This window comes from Galeopterus variegatus, unplaced genomic scaffold, assembly GCF_000696425.1.
Source record: "Galeopterus variegatus unplaced genomic scaffold, G_variegatus-3.0.2 Scaffold1583, whole genome shotgun sequence".
In the NCBI taxonomy this organism is placed as follows: Eukaryota; Metazoa; Chordata; class Mammalia; order Dermoptera; family Cynocephalidae; genus Galeopterus; species Galeopterus variegatus.
The window spans coordinates 256,713-272,299 of record NW_007727694.1 but is presented as its reverse complement, the minus strand read 5'-3'; the positions used below and the strand labels follow the sequence as shown (position 1 = coordinate 272,299).

Here is a 15,587-nt window from a genome sequence, read left to right as displayed (position 1 = left end):
GTTGGCCTTTTAAAAGCATCTTGTACTTTCTTTCCCCATAAATATTATTGGGTGATATTTTAAGTGTTTCTTTACCAGTCTGACTTCCTCGATTCACTGTTAGTTCTTTGAGGTATAGAACTACATCTGTTTTTTCTTTGTCGTCTTAGCATTCTGTGCAATAGTAGGCATTTAATAATATGTTGAATGAATGCATGAATTCTATATGCTGCATATATTCCAAGAATCTTTAGATCTTATGTTTCAGATTCTCTGTCTGTTTTTCATCTGACCCAACTTCTTTCATGCCTAGAGCTAGTGACAGTATTAGGTATGTGATATGCAGTACTGGTGGTCCTCTTGTTCCAATAGCCCTTTCTTACACCTGCTTCTGCCAGCTGCTAGCATGCTTTTCTTTCCAGTTCTCAAAGTTATTCTTATTGTTTTGCCTCAGATTTGACGAGGATGGCTGCTTAGACCGATCTCCAGAAACCATAAGACTTGAAAACTCACTCTATGGCTTGAGAGGGATCTGTGTGTGCCTAGTCTCCGTGCTGGGACCTTATTATTCTATGCAGCCCTGCAGGTGATTCTCTTTGCAAATGGATATAATGGGAAATGAAACATTTGCCTCTGTAATAGATGTTGCTTAACCACCAAAGAAAAGTCCAAATAGTTTAAAAACTTTTTTGTAAGTTTCTTCTGACTCTCCCTTTAAAAAGTTGAATGTCTTAGACTTTTAAAAACAAAGGGGGTTGGGAATAATATGAGAATTCAACCCCTACATACCTTTTTCCCCACACACAGTTCTAGAATCACTTCTTTAAACATCTGCTTATGTTGTAAAGAAATTATCTTTTATTTTAGTATCCCCATGGGGCTTCCAATTCCTCATGTTCAAATAAATGTATGTGCAATTTGGAGAAAGAATTAACAGGACTGTCTTGTTGGACACTGAATGGGAGAGTGAATGCATCTTGGACAAAAGAGGCTCTGGCCTGTACACATACAATGTGAGATGCTGTATAAAAAATATGGCTAATGTCTAGTTCCAAAAGTGTGTTACTAGTCTCTTAATCAACAAAAATTTCTGAAGCTTTTTCTTTTCATTTAAATTTTGATTGGTAGCTTTAAAGTTCTTGAATTTGGATATTGATTAACACAAAGGAGTATAGAAAAAGAACTTGAAACATTTATTTTGGCTTTTTTATATTTCATACAGTGGTCTGAATGGACAAAATAAACAATTACATTGGTAATTGTATAATTTAGTATTTATCATCAAAAAGCTATATTTCTCATGCTTTTTATCTCTGAGGAGTTTCTGGTTTAACAACATTTGTAAGGATATCAGACACAAAATGGAAATCTATTTTATAATGCAAACAGAGACAACTGTGGCATTGTAAAGATTGGAGGTAGTTATCATACAGAATTGTTTTTAGTTTCAAATACAACATTTTGAAGAAATATGAATAGATCTTCAAGCCTACCAATCCCCTCAGACATTGCTAATAAGGGCAGGTCTGGAGGAAATGAAGGCAAAAGATGAAAAGTAGTAACTTTTATTATGAGATATTGTTGATTCCAGGAGAGAAATGAGATTCACAGATGGATACAGAAGACACCTGTATTAAGTGTAACAATGCTGAGTGACTCGTTTGTAATTTTTTTCAGAGCTTTCTTTTTTTTTGAACTTCTGAATTTTAAATTCTGAAAATTTCTACAAGTTGTTTCAGAATTATTGCCTTCATTATTTGTAAACATGTTTCTTGAGATTACCACTAAGATACTCTTAAGCTTAGAAAAATCAGAAAAGATATTTCTAAATTTGTTAGAAAAATTAAGCATTTCCTCTAAACTCTGTGCACCTCTCCATCATCTGCTTGAAAAAGAGAGAACCAGGAGAAGGTAGGATTCAAAAGCACAGGTGTGTTACATGGACTTGTGAACCACCCTCTGTGGGTCATCACAATATACAAAGAAAAAAAACAACTTACAAGCACACCAGAAAACAAAGGGGGTTGTTGAAAGGCGAGGGACAAAGAGGCAGCTCCTTCAATTGCTTTTTGTTGACTGTCTAATAGGATCTTGTAAATAGAGCTAGATGTAGAAACAGAGTCAACACATCCTGTATTTTTATGGAGTAACGTGTGAATTCAGAACACGCTGGTAAAGATGTTTTATGAGGAAGTAGTCTTTTGATGGAATGCATCTCATAAATTTTATGCTTGACTATATAAAAAGAGATAAACTGAAAAGCCAAGTCATTTTCTAAGAGCAAAGACTTACTGAAATGACATGTTTTTCCTTTGCACTGGAGTTTAAGATTTGAGGCAAGGCTTTCGGAGAGTTGGGTTAGAGCTTTTCAAGTATACTGACAATAGCATGAGACATGTTTTGTTTAGCTACTGAGTATGTTTTCTCTCTTTATGTGTTATTGTTAAATACTGTTTCCCACCTGTGTGTAATGTTGAAAATGGCTGTCAGGCGCTTATCATGTGCCAGGCACTGTTCCAAATGCTTAAGAGAACCCAGCGGGATAGATAGTTTTATTACCCCTAATTTACAGATGAGAAAACAGAGGCAAAGTGACATATCACTACTTTCCCAAGGCCACACACTAAGTGTTTTAATTCAGGGAGTCTGGCTTCAGAATCTGTACCCTCAGCTACTAAGCTGTAGACCTCTGTGTCTCCAACTGAAGAGTCTGCACAGACAGGCTGTATTTTAAAGATGAAAGTACTATAGTGAAAAGGAACAATATATTGATAGCCATGAATACATAACTCTAAACAATATAAATGTCCTGTAAAGAGCTGACTGGTTTTCCCAGAGAAGAACAGAGGCCTAGCCCATTTTTAGTGGAGGGGCAGAAAGGTTTAAAACTCAGGTTGTGTGGGGACTGAGAAGGCTTCAGAAAGGCTCTAGGTAGTTCTGAGGAAGGGAATTATGGAAAGCAAATGGATGTCCACACAGACTTCTGAACAGACTTGACTGTTTTAGAATATTAACCAGGTCAGACCACCTTAAAACATTTTTTATATTGTGCACTTTTTTCATTCTGTTTATTGTAATTTTCCTCTTTTTATTCTTTCTTCCCTTCCTCCTTCTCCTCTTCATTTCCCTCCTAATCCCCCTCCTTTTTCACAAATTAATGCCAGGAGTATATATTCTGTATAGTAATGTAAGATTTTATTTTTTTGTTTGTTGAATGCAAAGCACACAAGCTCCCATATTAAACATGTTCAGTGTGATTTAAACGGCAAACTGATGGTCCATTGAAAATTAAAATCCACATTGTGTGGGCTAACACGAATCCACACACCAGTGTTGTATTTATGTTTTTAACTGAGTCAGTAGCTCTATCAGCCAGGATGAGTGTTTTACATAATAGCACGTATTCCTCCCCGCCCCACCCCCATCTTAGTTTGAAATAACAGTTTTATCTCTCACTCGTGTTACACATATCTCATGGGAGGACCATTGCTCTGAATCATCTTCACTCTGGATCTGGCTTGGTAAAACAGCCACTGTCTGGCATATTAGTTGCTATGCCAGAAAGGAAAAAGCCTTGGTATGTTGTACACTCACAATTAAAATCTGGTTTATAAATCATTGAACAGAACTAGTCACTTGGCCCCGTCCCACCACTAGGGGGCCAAGCAGGGCTATCCCAGCCTGTGCCTGGAAGGCAAGAGTCCCATGACTCCCAGAGTTGCAAACATTTGGAAGTCAGAAAAATTCATTTAAAAATTGGGATTCCTTTTGAAAAACCAGGAGATGTGACAACATTGCCCCCCAATCTTTACCAGGAAATGGCTAATTAGAGCGGAAAAATAGGGGTCCCATAAGTATAAATTATGTAGCAAGTCTCCCATTTATCAACTACCCCGAGAAGTCAGAAAAATTCATTTAAAAATTGGGATTCCTTTTGAAAAACCAGGAGATGTGACAACATTGCCCCCCAGTCTTTACCAGGAAATGGCTAATTAGAGCAAAAAAATAGGGGTCCCATAAGTATAAATTATGTAGCAAGTCTCCCATTTATCAACTACCCCGAATCTCCCTGATTAGGTACCTGTGACCATGTTTATTGTTTTTGCACCACCATTTTTCTTACAGATGGGTTAAAAGGGAAGAAGTATTTTAACCATGTCTATCAAACATGGAAAAATAAAAGAAAAATAAAAAAATACACCCTAGGTTTCAAGAAGAATGAGATAGTATTTTTTTTTTTTTTTTTTTTTTTTTTTTTGAGGAAGTTAAAAATGTTTCTGGTTGATTAATATTGTTTAATCTCGGGGGAAAAAGAAGGACTGTGTCAAAATTTACTTGATATGGGCCGGCCCGGTGGCGCACTGGATAGTGCGCCGCTTGGGAGCGTGGCGGCACTCCCGCTGAGAGTTCGGATCCCATGTGGAGACCGGTTCCCACTCACTGGGTGAGTGAGGTGTGGGCACAACACCGAGGGTTGCGATCCCGTTACCGGTCAGTAAAAAAAAAAAAAAAAAAAAAATTTACTTGATTTGTCTCCTGAGGACATTTAAATTATCTACCACTGGTCTAAATAAACTCAAGAATGGGGTACGTGAAGATTAATTTATTTTTTCTTAAAACGTCTTTTGCAGTTTCACTTGGGGCTTAGGTTTAAAAAATTATTATTCAATATGCATGATTTGTTACAAATAGAGGTTACAGTAGTTCAACTTTGAAAAGAACACTAGCCCAGGTGGAATCTAAAATAAACTTTACATGCATGATGTCATGCCTTTTTTCTCTTGCTGTTTTAGGTGTACTTGAGAATTCTATTTTCTCTAAAAAATTCTCTAAGAAAACTTCTGTATGTTTTAATCTTGACAACAGTAGAGAATTGAATTTAGTTGATTACTTTCCAGATAAAACAATCATTAATGTAAATGGATCGATGTGAATTTTGTTGTTTAAAAAGACCATTCATCAGCCTACTGTTTTTGAAGTTTTTAAATCATTTTTGAAATTTTCAAATGCATGGTTGAAAGTAAGATTAAAACATTTTCCAAAAGGCACTGGACACTACTGAAGCCAAACCATAACAAAAGATTGTTTATCATTTCATGCCAGAATATGATCAATTCTAAATGATTCACATTTTTGGAATTGATCTATAGAGACTAAAAATTGGTATTTCTCTTATCACTACTCTGAGAAGACCTCTACATAATACAGAGGACAATTTTTTTTTAACCTTTTACTATTAAACTGGGATGAAATATGGCTATTTTAACCGTAATAGCAAGTGTCACACTTTAAAGTATATTAAAATTTAGATGGCTCAATATGTATTGCCAAATCATACGAATGACCACAGACAGCTGAGTGAATAATTTTGTGAAATGACAACTCGATGTGTTATTCCTTTCAAATGAAAGCTATAAAAACTCACTTTGCCAACTCTACTTTTCAAAGTTAATATAAGTTCAATCTATTTTCACATTTCAATTGTACCTGAATTCAAAATGCCTGGTTTCATCAATCTCTTACAGTAACTCTGAGTCTAACTATTTCCCAAAATATTTTGTGAAGTGCATATAAAAACCTATTTGGCAGGGGCGGGGAGGGTGTGTGTGTGTGTTGGGAAGCCTTATAGTCGATTGGCTCTTGTGCAGGTTAATCAAAGCATGGATACTTAAAAAGAAATTCTCCTTAAAACAAGGTTGTTGAACATTTTAGATGAAGGTGCATCTCATAGTGAAGTATGATATGCTCCAATTTCTCTCTCTCTCTCTCTCTTTTTTTTAAGAGAGTAGAGTTGAAATTGCAACATATTTGGGGAAATACAAGTATGCATAGTTTCTGGAGGGAGGGTGTCAAGCTACACAACTATGCCAGTTGTTGGGTTGGGGCAATAGTTATGATAATTGTATTGTTAAAGCAATTCATAACTAAAGCCAAAACAATATGACAATTGTATTGTTAAAGCAATTCATAACTAAAGCCAAAACATTTCATTATTTCTTATACTAAGTTTCCATTTGTATTGTCAGGGCTAGGGCTCAGACCCTTCAAACCCCTTTTACAGACTGGGTCACCAGGCCCCTCACATGCAGGTCCACTCTAGGTACTTGAGAAAGAACCCCAAGAGCCATTGGGAGATGACACGAGCTCAGTCCTCAGCAGTAGCAGCAGTAGCTTATAGCAGCAGCAGTGGTGGCCTCTCAGGGCATCCCAGGAGCACTGGTAGCAACAGCACAGTGGTGGCCCCCTCGGGGGCATCCCGGGGGCCGGAGGTGCCATGTATCAGAGCCACTCATCCTTTATACTTAAGTCATAACCCAAGACACCTGGGTGCACATGCACAATTAAATTAGACAATAACCAAGGAACATCTAGGTGCACATGCCTATTTACATCAAATGCTCGGCAAGATTCTGAACATCTGAGGGGCCCTGACCATTTTCCATCACTTTCCCTACAGAGGCGATTTTGGGATGGTGAGCCTTTAAGAATTTTGATCAGGTGCATTACTTACCAGCCTTGCATATTAAGGAGGACAGTTTGATCATGATGTAGAGAATCCCTAAGCACTTGTTTCTTTTCTTTCCCTCACATGTTTATTATCATCTCTAATATCTCATGGCCTATTTTTTTTGCTAGGTACTTTTCTTTTTCTCTATCAAATTTTAGTATTTTTATTTCAGCATTTTAATAGATTTGTTTAATTTCTTGTCATATATGTTCTTATCAGTTTTGTGACGTGCACATTACTTCTTGATAGGAATACAGCCATCATTTTAATACTGAAAACATAGTCTGGAGAATCTTGAATCCTTCCCTTTACACTTTTCCTTCTTTTTTTCTCTGAGATCTTTTACCTTTACTCTCCTGATTTTATACACCAACTACTTAATATCCTATATAATGGTGTTGTCATTTTCTCCCAAGGTCTCAATGATTTCCTTAATCAACCATTTCTTCCTCTAAGTCAAAATTATGTTGAGAGAGGTACTTGTCATTGCTTTCTCTGCCACCTGAGAGATTAAGTTGTCACCTGGGCAAGTAAAGCATTTATCAGTTTCTCTACTCTTAGCTGGATGAGAATGTCCAGCTAGTTAAAGGCTTTCTCTACCTGGCATCACATGTGAGTTCATTTTCTCTTCACTATTAGGAAAGCAATATTTTACAGAAACTCCTAGTCATCCATCCTTCAACTGTCTGTAGCCTCACCACATAGTGCAGTGTCTAATAAATAGTTGCTCAATAAATTTTTGTAGAATAAAATAACAAATGGTTGATTCTAGCCCCGTCTTCTATGTACTAAGACCTTTTCTCTTTCTCTCTTCATCTGTAAACAGAACTTCTTCCATGCTGTACCTTCAGGTTTGCCGATTTCAGCTCATGTTTTTTTTACATGTCATGCAGCATTTGGACAGGTGGCTTGCCTTCTTATTGCTGTATTGAGTCATGAGTTCTAACCAATGTGTTAGAGAAACCAATGAGAATTTGTTTACTAACTGTATTAAGTTTTCAACCTAATCTTATTGATTATTCATAGTGTATAAACTTTTATTCTCTTGTTTTGAAGCTTTAAGTATTGTATCTGACAACCTTTCAAGTTAGTTGTGATTAAGAATGAATGGATTCCTCCTCCAAGTTATTCTTTTTAGGCTGTGTGTGGTACCCTTCAGAATATTCAATTGAGCATTTTATCACTTCTATTCTACATTTCAGTTTAAAAGATCCTACTGAATATCTATTTTATGATCTCACATCTTTGAATTTTAGGTTGCTTTTACTATGAGAAGATACCAGACTTATTATAAGAATTCACATACTTAAAAGATGCTTTCCAGCATGTAAAACTGTCAGTGTATGTTCATTGCACAAGTTAAAATGTGTGTTGTGCATTGGAACAAAGACCTTTCACCTTAGACTGAAGATTAGCTGATTATTAAAATACACTCACATCTCAAATCCCCATTTCTCTTATAATGTCATGACCTTTAACTGCAAGAAGAGATGCAAATACCACTTGTTCTCACAAATACTTAAGCCATTAGGGGGCATTTTAGATTTCTTTAGGCTTTTTCATTTTTTCTCAGAGGATTAACGGAATTGATGAGCATCTGATGGTTTTGATGCTTTTGGTCAGGAAGGGAACAAACCTCTCTATTAGCTGTAAAGCATATCATATGGTACCTTCCCTATATTTAACAGCAGTTCACTAAGTCATTAACAAAATTTCTGTTTAATAGTGCCTTAAAGTTTTGTCACACATAGAATGCTATGGCTTCATCAAAAATTTCAGTGGCCACCTTCTTTGAAAAAGGCCAAAATCTTATACCTATAATGTACTTTCAAAATTCAAAGGATGTAGAGCAGTGGTCTTCAACTTTGGCTACATATAGAGAGCTCTTTAAATGCTGATACCTGAGGTCCATTCCCAGAGATTCTGGGGTGCAAACTTTGGGGCATTCAAATTTTTAAAAGCTCCCCACGTGATTTTAATGTGGAACCAGTTTTGAGAACCACTGATGTGATGCAATGCTCCTTAAACCTTAGTGTGCATGCAAATCACCTGGGAATCTGTTAAGTTGCAGATTCCTTTTTAGGGGTCTGTGAGTGGGGGCCTGAGAGTCTGTATTGCTAATGAGCCCACAGGAATAGCTGATGCTGCTGGTTCATGGAACACACTGGAGTAGCAAGCACGTAGAATTTCTTTTTCTTTTCCCTGTTTGTCGTATTCTTCTATTCTCCAGAACTTTGATGCTAGTTTTAATTCCATATTACCTTCCTAGAGTCTTTTGCTTTTCTACTTTGCTTGCAGGTTTTTGCTCACAAATTTTCTAAGAATTTGTTCCTTTCTAATAAACCAGGACACAGAGAGGCATTCCTCAACCCTTGTGCCTTCTTTTCTAGCAGGAAGGCCAACTTGCATTTATGGTACACATAATTGGTGAGTGCCTTAGGCAGGAGGATAAATATAACTCTGGTCAGTGGAAGGTTTCCTTCAGTGGTCCTATCTCCCAGGTCTCAAGTTGAAAAATGCCTTTTATAGTTCCCCTGGGAGTCCTGCTTGTTAACTTCTGGGACAAGCTGTATCCAAGTGATCCAGCCAACCATCTTACCCTGCAGCTAACCTCTGCTTAATTACTTGTTGTTGATAATTAGCTCTAGTTTGCCCCAGCTCAATTGAACTTTGAAAGCAATATTCCAATCCTCAATATTCTGTTGTAAAACGCATAGCCTTTTCTCCGTATAACTTATCAAGAGACTCATATATCTGCACTATGTTAAATAATGTTTCTCAGATTTTCTTGTCTGTGAACATCATCTGAGCTGCTTATGAATAATGATTATTCTTAACTCCATATTCAGAGATTATGATTTGGTGAGTCTGCAGTGGGCCCTTTATCTTCATCTTTATTAAATGCTCCACTAGGGTGAATCTGTTGTAGGCAGTCCAACCTTGAAGAAACTATTTTTGACCCAGCTTCTCACACTTTAATGTGTTTTCCAATCACCTAGAGATCTTATTACAATGCAGATTCTAGTTTAGCAGTTCAGGGTGTGGGGGGAGGGCATATTTCTAACAATTCTTTAGGTCTTGGGAGCCACAGTACTCTGAGCTCATGTAATTAATACAACACAATTCAGACATGTAAGTGAATACTACCTTTAATCTAGTATAATGTATTTTTAATCTTATCTTTATGGATAAAATATAAGATTCTTAAGAACAAAATCACAAATCAACGAATAGCCAACTTGTAAATGACCTTCCCGATGAGTACCCAGAGGTCTTTAGCCCAAGCTCAACCCAAGGGCTCAAACCTTCACCTCTATCTCATTCTACTTAAAGAAAAAGATAAATTTAAATGTCTTTTAAAATGATTTGGCTTTTTGGTTTTTTTCGGGCTCCAACTCACCTCTGGAGGCCTTTGAGTCTGGCAGTCTTATGAAATCTATTTCTTTCACTTAGAATTCAGGAAGAGAAGGTGTCTGGCTAGGCTAAGGCCTGAAATCCTGCTCACAGTGCCAATTGTCTAGCTCTTAATCCTGTTCGTGATGCCAATTGTAAAGCTACTTGACCACGACTACGCCAGTTGTGGTGCTCTTTTACCTGCTGGTAAACCTGCACTGACTGGGCTGATTGTCGAGCTAAGGCTGGTCTGGAGCTCCCACACCCCTCAAGCCCGTTCACAGACTGGGCCACATACCCTTCACATGCCAGGCTGGGTCACCAGACCCCTTCACGCAGGTCTATGAGCTAGGTAACCAGCCAAAAGGTCCTTGGAGCTATAGGTTTAGAAGAGCATAGCTGTGCCGGGCGGACGCCTGAGGCCAGACACCCGACCACCTGCTTCACTAAAACTCAACTCAACTCAACTCTCCTCTCCTCACTCCCCTCCCCTCTACTCCCCTCCCCTCTCCCCCCTTCCCTTCCCTTCCCTTCCCTTCCCTAATCTCTCCCTCCCTCCCTCCCTCCTTCTCTCCCTTCCTCTCTCCCTTTCTCCCTCTGCCTCTCTCTACTGTAGTGCGCTCTCTCTAAAGAACAAAACTAAAAAGATACATTGGCGTGCATGTGCACTAACTACACACACACACAATTTGCTTACAAAGGATGCTGAACTACACCCAACTGGACCCGAGGTCAGGGCCCTGACCAAAGTATTCTATTTTCCTAACAGAAGGCTGTTGGTTAACATCACATTGCTAATTGTTGGAGCTGGGATCAAGCCTTAAACTTGTCACAAGGCTGGGCACATGGTGTCCACACAATGCTTATCTGCCTATTGCTTAAATAAAATCTGCATCATGGTGCTGATTTTAAAGGTTCTCTGGACCTGTAGATCTCATAAAAAAAAAAGACATAGCCCCTGTTTTGCCTTATATTAAACATCAAAAGTTATAAAAGACTTCCCTGGAGACTCACTGGTGATGGAGATATGGTTGGTCTTTGCATTTCTCTTGTTTTAGTAGCTTTAACATAAGAGAGATCCATCTAAAGCATCGATAAACTGACACTGCTCATGTTCAAAGGAAGCCTCAGCTTTTCAAAACATCCTTTACGGGTAAGATGAAGTTCTTTTTCATCATCTCCTGTGAAATTTATTAAAGAAAAAGAAAAGATTTTTATTTAAGAGGAAAACTGAACCTAAATGGCTGGAATGGATGGAGCAGAAATTTTGGATCTGAATAAGGCTGAATCCAATCAAGGTCCTGCCATTTTCTGTGTGACAGGCCCTAGGCAATCTATTTTAGCATCCCTGAACTGATTTTCCAGTCTGTGAAATGGAGATTATAATAGTTAACTGCAAAGCTGTGTGTAATTATCCAACATCACAAAAAATATCTATGACATAATGCTTAGCAAAGAATAATCATTAGCTGTCTTCCTAGATTTGTTTTCCTACATATGACAGTTACTATAAATTCTCATCATTTTTGCATATTTTCTTTCTGAGTAAAATGTATAATTTTAGTATATTTAGTTTATTTGAATCCTGGAAATTTTACATAGATGACTTTAAATACATAAATATAAATGGAAGACTGTGGTAAAAACATTCAAAATTATATGTTACTGTAGGAACTTTTAAATAAAAGGCAGGTCAGCTATTCAGAATAAAATTTATGAGAGGCAAGATAATCCATTTGTACAGAATTATAAAATTGAAGATTGTTAGCTTTTTAGAAAATGGTAATTTGCTAAGATAAATCATTTCCTTGCAACATTTGCTATAAGTGGTCTAGTGTTTATTGTTCTTTTTGAGGAAATTTTTGGCCAATGGAAACACTACTAGTCTATAGTAGAGAGTTTTCTTATTTTCCTGTGTCCATGGAAACACAAACCCCTTTTGTCCATTTCTCAACCAGGGACAAGTTACCCTCTCCCTCTAACCCCCAAAGGGGAAATTGGCAATGTCTGTTGACATTTTTGGTTGTTGTAACTGGAGAGAGGCACTACTGGCATCTAGTGAGTAGAGGCCAGGAATGCTGCTCCTACGCATCCTACAATGCACAGGACAAATTCCCCATAGTAAAGAATTATTGGATCCAAAATGTCAATAGTGCTGAGGTTGAGAAACCCTGATTGAATTTATACAATGACTAAAGCAAAAGGGACAGTGTTAAAAATCTGTGGCTCTAAACCACACTTTCTTTTTTTTTTCTTTTTGTCTTTTTTCGTGACCGGCAACAGATCGCAACCCTTAGTGTTGCGCCCGTACCGGACTGGGACCGGCAACGGGATCGCAACCCCCGGTGTTGCCCCCGCACCTTGCTCAGCCAGTGAGCTGCCAGTCTGTATGTGGGATCCGAACCCTTGGCGGGAGCGCCGCCACGCTCCCAAGCGGCACACTGTAGCAGTGCGCCACCGGGCCGGCCCCTAAACCACACTTTCTTAATGGGAACAATATTGTTTTTAAGGTAGCAAAAGTTGGTTCTTGGATGGTGAAAAAAAATCTTAGATATTACAATGGGTTGTGGCCCTCTGAAGGTCAATCCCATCCAATAATATGAAGAGATACATAGTATATCTGTGTTAGAATTTCACAGGGTAGGATTGGGGATGATTAGGAAAAAACTTTCTAAGCGGCTTCCTTAGTGGATGATAATGGAAAAAATGTTGAGAAACACCGGTCTATTTTATAGATATATATTGTCAGGGATATCACTCCCTAAATTATGTCCACATGCCCTGCTGTGTTCCTTGTGTGCCTTTTAGGCATTGCAATAGCCACGTCATGGAGCCTGGCAGTGGTAATGGGGACAGTTCCATCCAAGAGCTTTCCACCACCCCTCGGCTTTCTTCTGACCTTTAGTACTCCAGACTTAATCCTGCCACAAGCACCTTCACACACCGACTATTCTCTCTTGCTCTTTCTTTACCTCCCAACCTCCTTTTTTTTCTTATTTCTTTGGTCAACTCTTCTTTCCTTTTTTCAAGTCCCAAAATAACCCTACACCTGAAAGTCAATAGTTTGAAAGAAAATTGGGCATGCAGAGTGTTGGGAAAATGGAACAATTTAGTCAGGCTCCCCTCCCTTCAGGGCCAGTTCAGGGGTCATTCAGTAAACATTGTGTGTGTGGGTGGAGTATGTGCACCTATAAGGTGGCGCCACTTTGGCTGGTGTTTTACTGCTTTGGCGGCCCGCCCTGCACAGCCATGTTTTTCCAGACCTGCAGCTTCTGAGGACTGTGTGGCCGGTTGCCTAGCTCATAGACCTGTGTGAAGGGGTCTGGTGACCCAGCGTGGCATGTGAAGGGTCTGTGATCCAGTCTGTGAACGGGCTTGAGGGGTCTAAGAGCTCCAGACCCAGCCCTAGCTCAACCTTCGGCCCAGTCAGTGCAGGATTACCAGCAGGTAAAAGAGCCCGACAACTGGCATGGTTGCCTAGATTTGCAATTGGCATCATGAGCAGGATTAAGAGCTAGACAATTGGCACTGTGTGTGAGGATTCCAAGCCTTAGCCTCGCAGTAGCCTTGGTCGAGTAGCAAGACACAAAGGAACTGTTGCTTTAGCCCTCAGCACCTCAAATACTCTTTTGAATCTCCACTCATTTCCTCCAGTGTTTCCCTCACCTGCTTTTCCTTAAACACTGATATTAAATTCATCCAATCATCAATTATTGCTTGGGTGCCTCCTGTGGAGCAGGCACAGTAAATTGTTCTTCTTGAGGAATTTACATTCTTCCAGAGGAGGCAAAAAATAAACAATAAACATAATAAATAAGTAAATCATATCATATGCTAGGTGGTATGTGCTACAGAAAAAATATAGCAGCATAATGAGGATTTGGAAGTGCTGGGATTAGAGGACAGTTTTTGGAATTAAATAGAGTGATCAGGGTTTGCTTCACTTAATATATATAACAATATATTTCTTAATCATAGTTAAAAATAGCTAATGATTTTTAAGACCTTAGTATGTGCAGCTTACATTTAATTTTCACACAAAATACCTGTGAAGTAGATAATATTGTTGTCATCTCCATTTTACAGATGAGGCCACCAAAGCAGAGGTGACACATAGAAAGTAGCAGAGCCATGTCCCAACCTACAGTCCTGCCCTATAATCTCACCCCTAACTGCTGTGTTATGTGGCATTTCTACTGAATTTAGTGGCATTGTAACTAAATTGCTGTTTAATCACATGTCATTGGTAATTGTGCTGGGTGATTGTAAAAGAAAAAAATTGCAACACAAATTTTTGGACTGTCGTAATAGGAGAGAGAGATTGGACTCAACTCCGAGTACAGCAAAGACAGCTGGAGATTTGTAACCAATGAGCAGAGTGAGGGGTCAGTGGATGACAGAGTACTAAGAGGAACTTGATTCAATATCAAAGGTAGGAGGATTCTTGGTAAACTGACAATAGAATTCTTGGCTGAAACTGGACTCAGCAGGCCAAGGGTGGACAGGGCCAAGGTTTAGGCCTGCTGACAAGAGGGCTCAGAGAAGCTCAGATGAAAGTTTGGTCAAGGATGGAGTTCTTGTCATGGTTAAGAACCCTGCACCAGCCTCCTGTAGCAGATTTGGGCTCCCCCTTACCAGCCAAATGACCTCAGGCAGGTCACTTCAGCTCTGTGTGCCTCAGTTCCCCATGTACAGTAGCTCATAGGGTTGTTGTGAGGATAATGTAACATTCAGCACCATTCACTTATTGAGTGCCCACCATGTGTTAGTCTAGACAATCTCCTCATCTTGCCAGGAGTTGGCACAACCATCCAGTGAAGTAGGTATTATTGTTTCCATCTTACAGATGAAGAGACTGAGGCTCACGTAACCTATTTAACAATTCAAAACAAGCAAGTGGAAAGGACTACATATGATTTCATTTCTGACTCCAAAGCCTTTTCTTCTTTTTCTCTTTCACTACCTCGCTCTATAACAAACAGATGTTATCACAACACTGCAAGGAGTAAAGCAAGTCTGTGTCTAGGATTTTCTCTGGGGAGAAAACATTATGGTTAAGTCTTTTAGGTTTTTTGAGTTACACCCAGTGTCAGGAAACATGTTCCTTCTCCCTCTCAAGGTTTACCTTCCATCTCTCTTCTTGATCCCTGCATTGTTGCTTTGCCTCCCACAGACTTGTCACCTTTTATTCCCTGGGTGACAGAGCCACAAAAGGATTACTCAAAGCCCATTTCTTCTCAGCAGTGAGAAGCCCGAAAGGGTTAATTTCCCAGAACCCTCAAAAGTGAGGCATTCCTTCTTTTTGGGAAATTAATCACTAATTGGGGTTCTCACCCCACATTTATACATTCCATAATGCAATTTGCAAAAGTTTAAGTAAATCCACCAACAAAAGCTTGATCTTAGCAAACATTCTCATTCCCTACAGCAATTTCCCAGTATCTTTACATATCAATCAGTAACTTGTCTGTCCTTGAGCCAGCAACCTTGCTGTGCTACAATTCTTTATCTTACAACAGAGACCCTAGCCTGAAGAAAGTTTCTTGTTTTTTGCACAGTCAACATTTCTATATGTACTTTTAAGAAGTTAGGCTAAATGTGAAACTGCAGGGTATTGGAGGCCCTGTGAAATACGTTTGCTCTATAAATATTGTTATATTCCACATTGCATCTCCCTTCTCTGGGAGTTACGGCACGTGCCAGGGTT

General features: G+C 38.9%; 1 pseudogene; it reads right to left on the bottom strand.

The window, feature by feature from the left end:
- Positions 1 to 15,587, bottom strand: part of LOC103594587 — a 126,533-nt pseudogene that overhangs the window by 25,516 nt on the left and 85,430 nt on the right.